The 13,845-nt window shown below is 37.9% G+C and overlaps 1 protein-coding gene across 1 annotated transcript in view; it reads left to right on the top strand.

Annotated features, from left to right (window-relative positions):
* Positions 1-342: 342 nt before the first annotated feature.
* The window catches only part of Znf652 (zinc finger protein 652), a 53,166-nt gene continuing 39,663 nt past the window's right edge, over positions 343-13,845 (top strand). Inside the window, exon 1 of the mRNA XM_015495509.2 lies at positions 343-669. The gene's annotated coding sequence lies outside the window, so the exon portion shown is untranslated. The remainder of the gene's footprint in view (positions 670-13,845) is intronic.

The following is a 13,845-nucleotide window of genomic DNA, read 5'->3' on the forward strand; positions in this document are numbered from 1 at the left end:
TTCAGCAACCACGCCCCCCGACCCACGGGGACCAGCACGCATGCGCAGCCCACGCCTTTACCTGGGCGCTCGGGAGTGGGCGGAGTGGGCGAGGGCGGGGGTGGAGCGGATAGTCGGCGGTTATCTGCGCCGCTGAGCGCTTACAATGTGGCAGGAGGGAGAAAAGGTGCGCCAGGGCCGGCCCAAAGGCTGCGCATGCGCGCCGCCGCTCCCCGCAGCCGGGATGCCGGGGGAGGGGGGGCGGGCGGAGGGAGGTATCGGATCCCTGCCGGGCGGGGGGCCGGCGAGCGCAGGGGCCTCGGGCACGCGCGCGCGCTCTCTCGCCTCCCTCCCTGACCCCCCCCTCTCGCACACACACATCCACACACGCACACCCCCTCCTCTGTCGCCCGCCCCGCGCGCCGCCCGCCCCACCGGCCCCGCTCGCCCTCGCGCGCTCGGAAGGGAGTCGCGAGACGTCGGAGCGGCGGCCACGTAGCGCTGCTGCGGCGGCGGCGGCGGCAGCCGAGGCCGGGTCTGAGGAGCGGCCTTGAGCGCATACGTTGGGCAGGGGAGGGGCCGGCCCCGCCGGCGGTGGTTACTCGAGCGCCGCGGCTACAGGCCCCCAGCCGCAGGGATGGACCGCCGAGGCAGCGGTCGAGGCGGCGGAGGCGGAGGCGGCCGGCCCGGGTGNGGCACCGAGCTTGGGCCGGGGGCGTCCCGCTCTTGCCCTTTCGCCCGCTCCTTCACGGACCTGGGCTTGGTTGCAGTATTGCAACGAGTCCACTTGCCCCGAGGCCTGAGGGGAGGCTGGGGTGGCATGGGTTAGCCGGCAGAGGGGAGGTTTGCACCGGTTCTCTTGCGAGCGTTCTCTTGCCCTGCAGCTGGTAGCTTGCACTCACTGCCTTCCCCGCCCTGTGGCTGCGCCCAAACCTCCAGCCCCCAGGAGTATTGTGCCACTGGGGACAACATGCATCTGATGTACACCCGCCACCAGCAGCCCCACTCTCACCCCAGTGGGTAATGCAGACCTTTCTCCACCCCCACCTCCTCCTCCCCGCCAATCAGGCTCTGCTGAAGAGTCTCAGATCCGAGACACCAAAGGTAGTGACACCCCCGTTACTTCTCCACGTAACATGTTCATTGTCGAGGGATGCCTTCTGTACAAATAATAACTGCCCCTCCCTCACCTCGAAGTCCGTCTTCAGGATTTAAGATCCTGTGTATTCTTTTTTGAAGTGGACCACTCTTTGATCACATCTAGAGAATCCCACCTACCCACCCCCACATACAAACGCACACTTCCTGATTGCAGAGCAGCCCCTGTCATCGCGGATCCATTGTGAGAATGGCTTGTGCCAATCAAAGGAATGTGCCTTCGCCTTTGGAGGAGGGTGCTTTCCACAATCTTGTTACAGGATGTTCTTGCGTTTGTCGGTCTTTGATTGCCCCCAGATTGTCCCAGTGTTCAAGCATCATTATTATGGTGTTTTCCTTGTGTACATCTCCTGCGGACCCGCAGCAACACCTGAGTGATGCTTTTCCCCCAGTTCATTAGATACATATGGTGCCGTGGGAATTTTATCCTTTTTGTTGTAATGTTTAACATCTATGGTCAAGGTGTAGTATAAAAGTCGGGAGATATTTTGGGATGAAGATCTCTGTTTTTCCAGAGGATGACCAGGCCGGTATTGTTCTGGGAATGGCAACTAGCACATGCTTTGTTGACAACATGTATATGTTTAGGGAAGGGAAGGAAAGGTGCTGTTGCTGGGATGTGTGGTGTCGGTGCTGAAGGCAAGTGATGTAAGAGTGGGAATGTTCTGTGAGTGGTGCACTGCACTAATTGAGAGCACTCCCAGGTAGCTTAGTTAATTGTGTCTCCACTGTGCACATGTATTTAGATAGACACTGTCTTTAGTATAATTTTGCTTAAAATGTTCACTGCTAAGTTTCAGCAATTCTGGAAATGTTTCTTTCCATGGTTCCTAACCTTTCTTTGGGGTCATGGAAACCTTTAGGGCCCCTTTCTCAGTGAAATAAACACATAATTTTTTATGTGACTATAGTCATCTTGAAGCTGTTCCTGGGATCTCAGATTATGATCCACATTATGCAAAAGTGAAAGGAATTTGAGTTTTGTGTTTTGTTTTTCTTATAAGGATTAGTTACTTTGGCCCTGAGCGGTAAACTACAACAAACATATGTATGTAGCCTTGTGTTTTGTTCTTTGGTTATAGTGAGTTAGGTATTATGTCTCTGTCTTCCCATTAAAAAGGGAATGTGAGTCTTTCAGAAAAAGTTAAAACTAGAGTCAAAATAATTTGTTTAGATGTGACCAATTGATACTGTATGTTCCTGGCATCTCCTTCTAAATGTAGCAGATTTCAACAGTGAAGTAGTCTGTTTATAATGCCTGCCTGGAATCTGTATGTGCCGGCTAAATTAGATCTGATCTCTTAAAAGGAGGCTTTGTCATACCCATAATAAAGCACCTGCTCTACGATGAGAATTTTTTTCAACTTTGTTAAATATGATTTCATATCTTTATTAAAGGTAATAGTGCCGTCAAAATCAACCATTTAAAATTTTTGTTTTAATGGGAGGATTTTAATTGTAGTTAAGGAATTTGGGCTTCATGTTTGGAGTCTAGAGCTGGGGATGAACTTTGCACCATTCTATCAATAAGATTGTAAATATCAGTTATTTTGCTTAAATTGCTCTGTATTCAGCTTTTGTCTTTTAATAATGTTTCAATCAAGGGACATTTAATCTTGTGATAGTGTTAAGATGGGCAGTGATGTTAAATAAGCAGTCCCCAGCTCTCTAGGAGTTTATAATTTTGACAGTATTTTTCATTTTATATTTTGTTTGTTTATATTTTCTTTTATTTCTTTTTGCATATTTTGGGGTTCTGAGAGTCTAAGGAATTCATGGTTTTAACTGGCACTTTGGAAGGCGAGGTAGGAATCTTGCATAAAACCTGTTCCACACACCTGAAGAATAGCATTTATTTCAATAATTATGAAGTATATCCTGTGAAATTTGAAAACATGCTGAGATTGCATATTTGCATTTTTATTACCTAATGTACATGCTTGAAGTGGCTTATATTACAGGTTACATTTTTTTTTGTTCATGTCACACCTGAAGTTTTGCTATCAGAAATGATTTGCCTATGCTAAACCCAAACCATTTCAAAGTTGCAAATATACTATTTTTCTTTGTCAACATAGTATACAGACAGACCATTCAAATCTCAGGGAACTGTGTAGTTCCTTGGTTTAGTTTTGTAAACCCTCTTCTATCCAATCATTTTCCTAGTTAAACAACCATATGCCCATATAGCAGCTGATCCTATAACGCATGTGGCTGTAAGAACAGCATTCTCTCCCTGCCAGCTTCAGGGCTTGGAAGCTGGAAAACAATTGCAGAGCAGTGAGATACTTTTTAAGAAGTAGTGGTGCCAGCAGTTCGTCCTCATTAATACAAGCAGCTTGCTTCAGTTTCTCCAACACTCCTCTTCAGACACCCTTCCCTTAGGAGGTTTCAGATCAACAGCTCCTACTCAAGGGAAACAGCACCTACTCTTTGTGACTGTGGCCTCAAGATCTGATTCGACACCCAGAGCTGTTTCCATTTCTGCTCTAAGTATGGGAAGTACTCTTGTGGTGTGGTAAGAAAATACTTTTCAAGTCTGCAGGAAAAAGAAAGTTGGTTAATAATGCTACTGATGTGATTTTATTTTTGAGTGGCTGAAGTCAAAGTAAACTATAATGTGAATTGTTAAAAAAAAAAGTCGCACTTTTCTCTAGGATTGTAGATAATTTTACCAAAAATGTGAATATACTCTTGAGTTTCATTTCCCTTGTTTTAAAAAGTCAGTTGAGAGACTCCCCTCACCCCCCAAAAAAAAGAAGTGGATGGTCTTCTATTTTGAATCATGTCCTTTTGAACTAGTTATTCTGAAGTAGGTAACTACATCTCTTCATTGGTAACTCCTTGGTCTTGTGCTACTGTTTTAGGTAGCTATTGTCATCATTTTAGATGGTTATCACATGAATTAGCCTTGATAGAGGCAAACTGGTGTTGCAGTTAGTGTCATTAGCTAAAAGGAGATGGTTCTTTGGAGCCAGGTAAAACTAGCTTTCAGTTTGACCTACACCATTTACAGGCTTTATGGCATTGAACATATCACCTTGACTTTTTCTGACTTCAGTTTCTCATCAGCAGAATGAAATTTGTTTTGAGGACTTGAAATAAATGTTTGCGATCTCCTAGCACAGTTCCTAGTGTGTATTCATATTAGGAACTCAACAAATGGTAGAACACAGACAAGTCAGAGTGAAACTACAGATCATTTTGGATTAAGACAAGATTTAGAGGTCCGGTGCTATGATTTGGCATTCTTTCATTTGTGCAGATTTGGGATGAAAAAAAATGCAAATATTGGACTTGCAGCATACCTAAGTCTTGCAGGTGTAATGTGTTTATTGGAACTTTGATTTCTTACTTTATGGATGGTTGAACTTGGTAGAGACAATAAAACATAGCTGCAAATTCTACAGTGTTCACAGGCTGTACTTATTTTAAGCCTATTCAAAGCTTATGTGGTGAAAGAAGTGTTTTGGACGTTAACATATCTCAATGAGTTCTGTGTCTAGAGTTGAATCATGAGCAAAGTCTAGTATAAATTTTCATGATTAATGCAAACTCTAAAGTGCTTAATAGAATCAGTGAAGACATCAGTTGCTTGTTTTAGTTAATCTGTTTATGTAGCAGTTGTGTTTGATTATTAAAAATACTTATAAACATTTCTCTTATAGAATTTCCATTGCTTTTTTGAGGTTTTGATCATAAACTGTTATTTGGGCTACAGGTTTGAGTGCTTTGTACATTTTTGCTTTGGTGGGGGAAGGAAGGAAATGTAAGGTTTCTTTGCCTGTCAGATTTTATTGACTCTGTTTTAGGCCTAAAGATTGTGTTTCTAGCCACTTCTTTTTATCCTAAAGACAGTTTCAGGTAATAAGACATTCCTTTTTTCCTTTTAAAAATATCATTTAAAAGACTAATTACTTTGAAATGTACATTCAATGTATGTAGTTTATGTAGTACATACAACTTTAAAAATAGAATTTCTTTGGTTTTATGGAATTAAGTTATTCTGTAATTTTCGCAGCATTGTGATAAGTCTCTGAGCCCACAAGATTTACCTAAAGACTGTTCAGATAAGGGAGACACATCAGAAATGCCTTAGGATTTATTTCAAGGGAATTTGCTAATCCTTATTTTCTTTTACTGTTGAGCTATCTAAAGGTTTGCCTATTGAAGGAATTAGTCACTAGTGTTGGAAACTGATAAAGAAAGATTGGCAAACAATGGTCTTTGACTCACCTTAGAATTTGCAGTATACTTTGAAAACTTAATCTTGGTCAGAATATATACTAATTACATACTAGCCCAGAATGACTAATAAAACAAAATTTGGATGATTGGACTACATATTTTTTTCCTTAATTATAAAACATTTTGATAAGTAAACTTTTTTGGGGGGTGGGGTGCTTTTTCTTCTAAGCTTGGGGTGGCTGGTTGCCTTTTCAGTTTTTTTTTTTTTTTTTGATAGACCGATGAGTGTGTGACAAGAACAGATTGTAAGGGTAGAAGAGAGAGGGAAAAAAATTGGCTTCTAGCCTAATTTCTTGATGTTTACTGTGCATGTGGCATCAGAGGGTTAAACAAAGATGTACAGTGTCTCTCTGATTCCTTTTGTCATTAATGCTAGTGCAAAATATAACATTTATAATTTTTCAGCTTTGGAATTTGTATTCCTTTTTTGGGATTCAATGGAGCATAATTTTTTACTTACACTGTGTGACCTACAAAATGAGAAGACTTATAACTAGGACCTTGTGAAAGTTTTTCACCCGTTTGAATGTGTCATTTTAATGTATTTAAAGTAATATCAATGACTTATGAACACTGAAACACATGGTAATTTTGGATTTTTGTTTTGTTTTTGCTGGAGAGGAATGTTTCTGATCTTGATTGAATGGATAAATCTATGTTTACCTTGGGAAAATGACTGGAATGACCGGGGACTTTTCTGTATTAATATACTATGAGATCTGGAGTTTGAAATTACCTTTCCTGAAAGTTCTTCATTGTAGGGAGCCCCACATTTTTCTCTGTTGTTTTGTTTTGTTTATGGTGCTAAGGATCGAACTCAGGGCATTGCGCACGATAGGCAAGCACTCCACCAGTGAGCTACATCCCTAGCATCCCCCCATTTTTAAAAATATACAAAGTTATATAAATCAAAATTAACTCTAAAAGTTTAAAAACAGGTTATATTCAAACAATAGGATAAATATTGCATAGCTGAAAAAATTAATGAAGACACTGTATACTGCTATGGAAAAAATCTCTAAAGTGTTCATGAAAAAAAAAGGCACAGACAGTGTAGAGTGTGCAACTGTTTGTTTTATGGGAGAGTGAATATATTTGAGGATTATCCTGTATATCATAAAATAACTCTAAGAAACTTACTAGTTTTATAAGAAACTGATAATACCAGCTTCTGTTGCAAGCTAAATTGGATGATAAGGAACCTGGGTTGGAGTCACATGTTTCACACTCTGTGTGTGTATTGATATATGTTTTTTTTTTTTGAGTGAAATTTTAATCACAGTACACACAGAAAAGTAGAGGCATCATAAATGTGCAGTCTAGTGAATTTTCTCTATATAATCAGCATCTATAATAAGAAACAGATTTTTTAAAAAATATATTTAGTTGTCGATGAACCTTTAATTAATTAATTTACTTATTTATATGTGATGCTGAGAATCGAATCTAGTGCCTCACACTTGTCAGGCAAGTGCTGTATCACTGAGCCACAACTCCACCCAAGAAACAAATGTTTGTGAGATCTTACTATGTTACCCAGGTTGGCCTCCAGTTATTGGACTCAAGCCTCCCCTGTAGATCAGACTATAAGTGTGTGCCACTGTGCCCAACTAGAAACACATTATTAAAGTTCCAGAGCCTCTTATGTCCTTTCCTAGTTATTGCTCTTCCAAATGGTTTTCATATCCCGTATCATCATAAAGTGGTTTTGCCTGGTTTATGGAAGTTTTTTTTTTTTTTTTTTTTTTTTTGGTGCTGGGTACCCAGCTAAGCTTATGCTCCACTGTTGAGTATGTCCTCAATCTCTTTTGTAAATTTATATAAGCAGCATGTACTCTATATAAATGTACTGTATAAATGCAGCATGTATTCTTTTGTATCTGATTTTGTTATTAGTTTCCTATGAAATTAATAATAGTAAATAAATAATAAACTAATAATAATAGTAGAGTTTTAAATATAAAGACTTTAGTATAAGTTTTAGTGCACCAGTCATCTTTCTTTCTTTTTTTAAACAGGCTATTTATAGTTTTCTAGTAGGTAAAACCAAATTATCTTGGAATATAGGTTTATATATAAAAGGTATTCATAAAGAGAAATTAGTATTATTAGTTTTCCTATGAAACTAATAATACCCTATTATATGCATGCACTATAATTTATTTATTAATTCTATTATTGATGGAAATTTGGATTATTTCTGGTTTGGGGCTATCATCAATACTGCTGCTCTGTTCATTATATGTTCTTTTTCACTTAACAGGGTATATGCGTATTAAGTATTTAAATTTAAAATATATCCCTTAACTGATTTATAGGAAAATTTCAATGGTCCATTTTAAATTAAAAATTAAATATTTAGTTGCACAAAATAACTTCCAACTATTTTGGGGGTCTAAGATTTTCACAATATTAAGAGAAATCCCAGTGCAACCTAAGACCAAACCCCATATTCTTCTATCCTTAAATAAAGAGGGGTTAAATATGAGAGAAAATGTCTTTTTTTTTTTTTAAAGAGTGAGTGAGAGAGAGAGAGAATTTTTTTAATATTTATTTTTTAGTTTTCGGCGTACACAACATCTTTGTATGTGGTGCTGAGGATCGAACCCGGGCTGCACGCATGCCAGGCCAGCGCGCTACCGCTTGAGCCACATCTCCAGCCCGAGAAAATGTCTTTAAAATAGTTTCAACACCTGAGCTAGGGCATGGACCTGTAGTCCAAGCTACTGGGGAGGCTGAGGCAGGAGGATCCCTTGAGCCCAGGAGTTCAAGTCTGTCTCAAAAAAGAAAATAAAAAGTTATAATGAATAAAAAGTTATAATGCCCAAAAGATATGATTTTGTAATTGCTAAGTATTTCTTATGATATTTCATTCATATATATATATATATATATATATATATATATATATCACAATCCTGCCTGCACTGGTAATTATTAAACTATTTTATTTATATACATTTTATAACTACACATATTTAACTTTTTTTTGGAGTTCCAAAGTTCTAAACAAGTTACAATATGGAATACTTTAAATATAGTTAAACTTGTTTTGAATATTTTAGGATTTGGTAGACCTGTCAACCAAATAAGATGGTATATAACTGTATGTAGCCCTGCAGCTTGATAACTGTGCAGGCATCAGTGTTCCTATTAAAAACTGCATTTGATCAAAAATTTTTCCTTTATTTGCAGTGGTACCCCCATCCCCAAAACATGGAAATAATTATTAAAGTATGAGACCATAAAGCAGTGGTTCTCAATCACAGTTGATTTTGCCTCCAGATGCTACTGGCATCTAGTGAGTAGAGGAGCAGAAGAATACTGCTAAGCATTCTCTAACACATGGAACAACACTCACCATAAAGAATCACCTACAGTGCTGGCTGAGAAATCTTGTTTCAAAGCAACTAGTGACTAAGCTGAGGTACTAGGCAGGTAACAATTTTAACATTGACTTTGTTAGATTTACACAAAACTCAGCTAATTTATCTCATTTAGAGCAGAAATAAGCTGGGTAATTTTCTAAATAGTAGTAGAATTTTAAATATGAAGACTTTAGTATAAGTTTTAGGGCATCAGTCATCTTTTTTTTTTTTAAAAAAAAACCCAGGCTATTTATAGTTCCCTAGTAGGTAAAACCAAATTATCTTGGAATATAGCTTTTATGTAAAAGGTATTCACAAAGAGAAAGATTATATTTGTGTGTGTGTGTGTGTGTGTGTATATATATGTGTATATATATATATATATATATATATATATATATATATATAAAATATAGCAAAGACTTATTTTTTTAAAAAGCAGATAATCTTCTGTGATCCTAGTGTGGATCTTGCTTTACTCTAAGAGAAAAGCAAAGTTGGTTCTTTGACAGTTCTGTCCCCAGCATACTACACACACAAATTAAATCATGTATAATATGGTAAGTTAAGGAAAAAAAAATTGCCTTCTTGGAGCAGATATTAAGCTGTGTGGGTTTAATCCCCCACCACTGGGGGAAGAATTGCCAAGTGAGAAAATGTTAAAATTAAATATTAGAAAATTCATGCATAATAGAAAGAAAATACCTAATTTAAAATGGCAAAGTTCTTCCTGTAAGATTGTGGTAAAGAAATAAGCACTTGTGCATCCATTCCATGTTGTCAGATGTGATAATCCATATCTAGGAGATGTTTTTTCTGTCTTCCAGTCTCTCCTCAGTCCTTTCATCACCTCATATGGAAAGTTAGATATTTTTTATTTCTTTGAAGATGTCTTAGGTCTCTAAAGCCAGGTGGTATACTGAGTACTGAGAGACCTGTCCACAGCAGCTAACTGCTGCAGGATTGGGCTATTCCAAATCTAGAGCTGATGTGTGTTTAATTCTGTCTAGCAGTAGTCCTAGCAGTTGGGCCATATCTGTAGAAAGAATCGGAACATGCATATACACTCTTCACTTACATTTACACCCACATCTGAAACAAAAACTTTGTGTCACTATCTGTGAGACAATATGGTAGTTTTTATTTAGTTTGGTTTCATTTAGAAAAATTGGTTGGGACAGGCAGTTTGAAAAAACATGACCTTATATAGTGTTTTTTAAAATGTATCTTCGTGAAGTAGATACTGAATAAATGCTTATTGGATTAAAAAGGGTGCAAGAGGGTGATAAAAATCATATTTATGGCCTTATTCCATATAGAGGGGTAGTTCTTTAAAAACTGAAAATCTAGAAAGGGTTTAGGTTGGATCCCATTTTGCCCAACATTTGAAGCTATGGTCTTCTCAGAGATAGTACACTTGTCATTGCTAAACACACGCATATCACCTGTGCACAGATACATGCATACGCTGTCTACTGTTCATTATGTTAAGTAAAACTGATAGAGCCAATAAATATGTAGAAAGAGATTTTCTTAAACTCTGTAGTATAACCCCCTTTAGCATCTTACTAAGATCTTGTCTTGAAATAAAAAATAAAAAGGTCTGAGGATGTAGCTCAGGGGTAGAGTGCCTGAGTTTAATCTTCATTATACAAACAAACAAACAAACACAAAAACAATAAACAGAGAGCCTAGTGTTCCAGAAGGACAAAATTTCTAAATTTCTATACCTGAAGTTGCATATACAGTGTGTATAAATATGAATATATTTATTTAACAAACCTTTATATAGTATTTACAGTTCATTCTTCTTATAACCCCTTTAGGTGGTAGGTGTTATTTTTCCCCCCCATTTTACCAGTAGGAAAATAGAGACAAAGTGAGGTAAGGTTAATTTCCCAAGTTAAGTGTCCTTTTTCTTGGTACAGATATTTTTAAAGAAAAGACCCATTAAAACATTTTATTTTACTAATTGAAAAATTAAAGAGAAGAAATTTCAAATCCATGAATACTTCTGGTTTTTAGAAACCAGAGACTGAGTAATTGCTTTACATTTTTAAATCAATGAATAGTAAATTGACATTTTTGTATACATACAATTCTGGGAATGTTAGTGTATATGTAGGTTTGTGTAACCACTACTGCAATCAAGATACAGAAAAGCTCCATCATCCCCCAAATCCCCTTTTGCTATTTTTTTGTATTCACCCCGTCCCCTGCCCTCTATCCTGCAAACATTGAGCTACTTACTGTCTGTCACTATTGTCTTGTCTTTTGGAGAATGTTATATAAATAAGGATAAGTATATAACATTTCAAGGCTGGCTTCTTTCACTAAAAATAATGCCTTTGATATTTATCCAAGGTTTTTGTTTGTTTGTTTTTTTAATACCTTTTATTTTATTTATTTATTTTTATGTGGTGCTAAGGATCGAACCCAGGGCCTGGCACGTGCTAGGTGAGCACTCTACCGCTGAGCCACAAACCCAGCCCAATATTTGTCCAAGTTTTGATGTGTATCTTTTTTCCTTTTTATGGCCAAATAGTATTCTATGATATGAGTGTATCGCTAATTGAATACCAATCACCATTTGAAGGCCATTTGAATCGGTTCCAGTTTTTGGTGATTATGAACAAAGTTACTATAAACATTCACAGGCAGGTGTTGAGGTAAATATGTTTTCATTTCTTGAGGGTAAATACCTAAGAGTAAGATTGCTGTAGCATATAGTATGTGTATAACTTTACCCCAAACTGCCAAACTGTTTTCTAGTGGGTGTGTTATTTTGTATCCCCACCGGAAATATGAAAAGTTCCAGTTGATGGGGACGTTGGTAGGCATCTGTAATCCCAGTGACTTGGAGGCTGAGGCATGAAATCACAAGTTCAAGGCTCAGCAACTTACTGAGACCGTGTTGGGGATGTGATACTGTAGTGGAGTACCTCTGGGTTCAATCCCCAGTACTGGGGGGGGGGGGGGAAGTTCCAGTCATTTCACATCTTTTTCAGCATGTGTCATTATTAATATTTTATTTTTGTCCATTTTGCATTCTAATAGGTATATAGAAATAATTAATTTTGAACCTTGATCAGATTCTGGGTACTTAGCCCAGTTCTGCCATTAGAGGAGCCTTGCCTTTTAACTGTGATGAGGCTCTCATTTCCTTGTCTTTTATGTAATAGGGTTATATTGGATGCATTATGTTCTCTCAGCTCCCAAATTCACTGATACAGAAAGAATCCTTGGTAAGAGGAGGAGAGAGTTATGTTTACTTGTGCAAAAGAATCCATTGGTTTATCTTTTCAGCTAAAGTACAAACATTATCAGCAGGGTGTATATTTATAAATGGAATCCATATAAAGTAACCTGATATATATCTATAGTTTGTCCTTTGGAGTTAAAATTGTGATCATGTCTATCTTTAAGATGAAATTATATTGTTAATGTTGCGGTTCACATTGACAACCTAGAATCCTTTGGCTGGTGTCTGATACTTTTATATTTCTTAGCTTTCTAGGGTTAAAATTTACAGTAAGTTTAATAATAGATATTTTGCTATTTGTCATTAATAGGAATCACTTAAAAATTGTATATTTAGTTACTGTCCTTAATGTCTTATTTGGGTGTTAAACAGATTGTTTCTAGTAACATAAAAATTAATAGCATTATTATTTTTCTAAAAGATTACAAATGCATATTTAAGGAATATAGAAAAATATGAAAAAAATGTATCCCCCTCCCTATCTTTACTTTTCTCCTGAGACATCTCTCAATGAGTATACCTATGCATGAGTATATTCATGGTTTTGCATATTGAGATTATATGATCCCATTTACACACATCCTTTTTTTTGTGGGGGGTGGTACCGGGGATTGAACTCAGGGGCATTCAACCACTGAGCCACATCACAAGCCCTATTTTTGTATTTTGCTTAGAGACAGGGTCTCACTGAGTTGCTTAGCACCTCGCCATTTATGAGACTGGCTTTGAACTCATGATCCTGCCTCAGCTTCCTGAGCCTCTGGGATTACAGGTATAGGCCACTGCACCTGGCTTACACACTTTAATGTTTTTTTTTTTCCTATGTGGACATATTTCTGTGTCAGTTAATGTAAATCTGTATCATAATTCAGATGGATTCATAGCATGCCTGTTTTAAGCAGTTTTTTCACTGCTGTAACTAAAGGACCTGATTAGAACAATTGTAAAAGAGGAAGGATTTATTTGAGGGCTCATGGTTTCAGAGGTCTTAGTCCATCGAAGGCCAGCCCCATTCCTCAGGGCTCGAGGTGAGACTGAACATCCTGGCGGGAGAGAGTGGCTGAGGAAAGCAGTTAACGTGGTAGTCCGGAAGCAGAATCCACTTGCCAGATACAAATATATACCCCAAACCACCCTTCTCCAGCCACACTCTACCACTTCGGTTACCACTCAGTTAATCCCTATTAGGGGATTAAATCACCCATTGGGTTCAGACTCTCACAACCCAATCATGTCTCCTCTGACCCTTCTTGCATTGTCTCACACATGAGCCTTTGGGGGATACCTCACATCCAAACCATAACAATGCCTATGTCTATATGGGCCATTTTTTGTTTCAGGTTTTTTTTTTTTTTTTGGTTATAATAAATGTCCTCACACACACATCTTTATATATTTCTAGTGGCAAATTAGTTATAACTATAATTCTGTGGCTGGGTCCGAAAGTATACACACCTTACAGGTAGGAAAATAGTGCTGAACAGCTCTCAGGAAGGTGGTTCTGTATTCACATAGTGTCATGAGACATAGCTGGCCATGCCTGTTATGCCCAAATCAGTCAGGTTATCTTGGCATTAGTCAGTTTGGGACTTATGCCATAAGACATATTTACACATGTTTGTACATGGATTCTGGTGAAAAACCAAGCCCACTTGCTAATTGATAGTCTTTACCAAGTAAACCTGACATTGCTTAAAAAAATCAAAGCTTTAAAAAACATTAAAAATCAAATCTGCTTTTGAGAAAAATCACCTGATAAAGACATCTGATTTTTTTTAATTCACAGAAAATCTTTTAAAGTAACTATAGTATTTAAAGTATATATAGTAG

Source organism: Marmota marmota, unplaced genomic scaffold (genome assembly GCF_001458135.2).
Source record: "Marmota marmota marmota unplaced genomic scaffold, marMar, whole genome shotgun sequence".
In the NCBI taxonomy this organism is placed as follows: domain Eukaryota; kingdom Metazoa; phylum Chordata; class Mammalia; order Rodentia; family Sciuridae; genus Marmota; species Marmota marmota.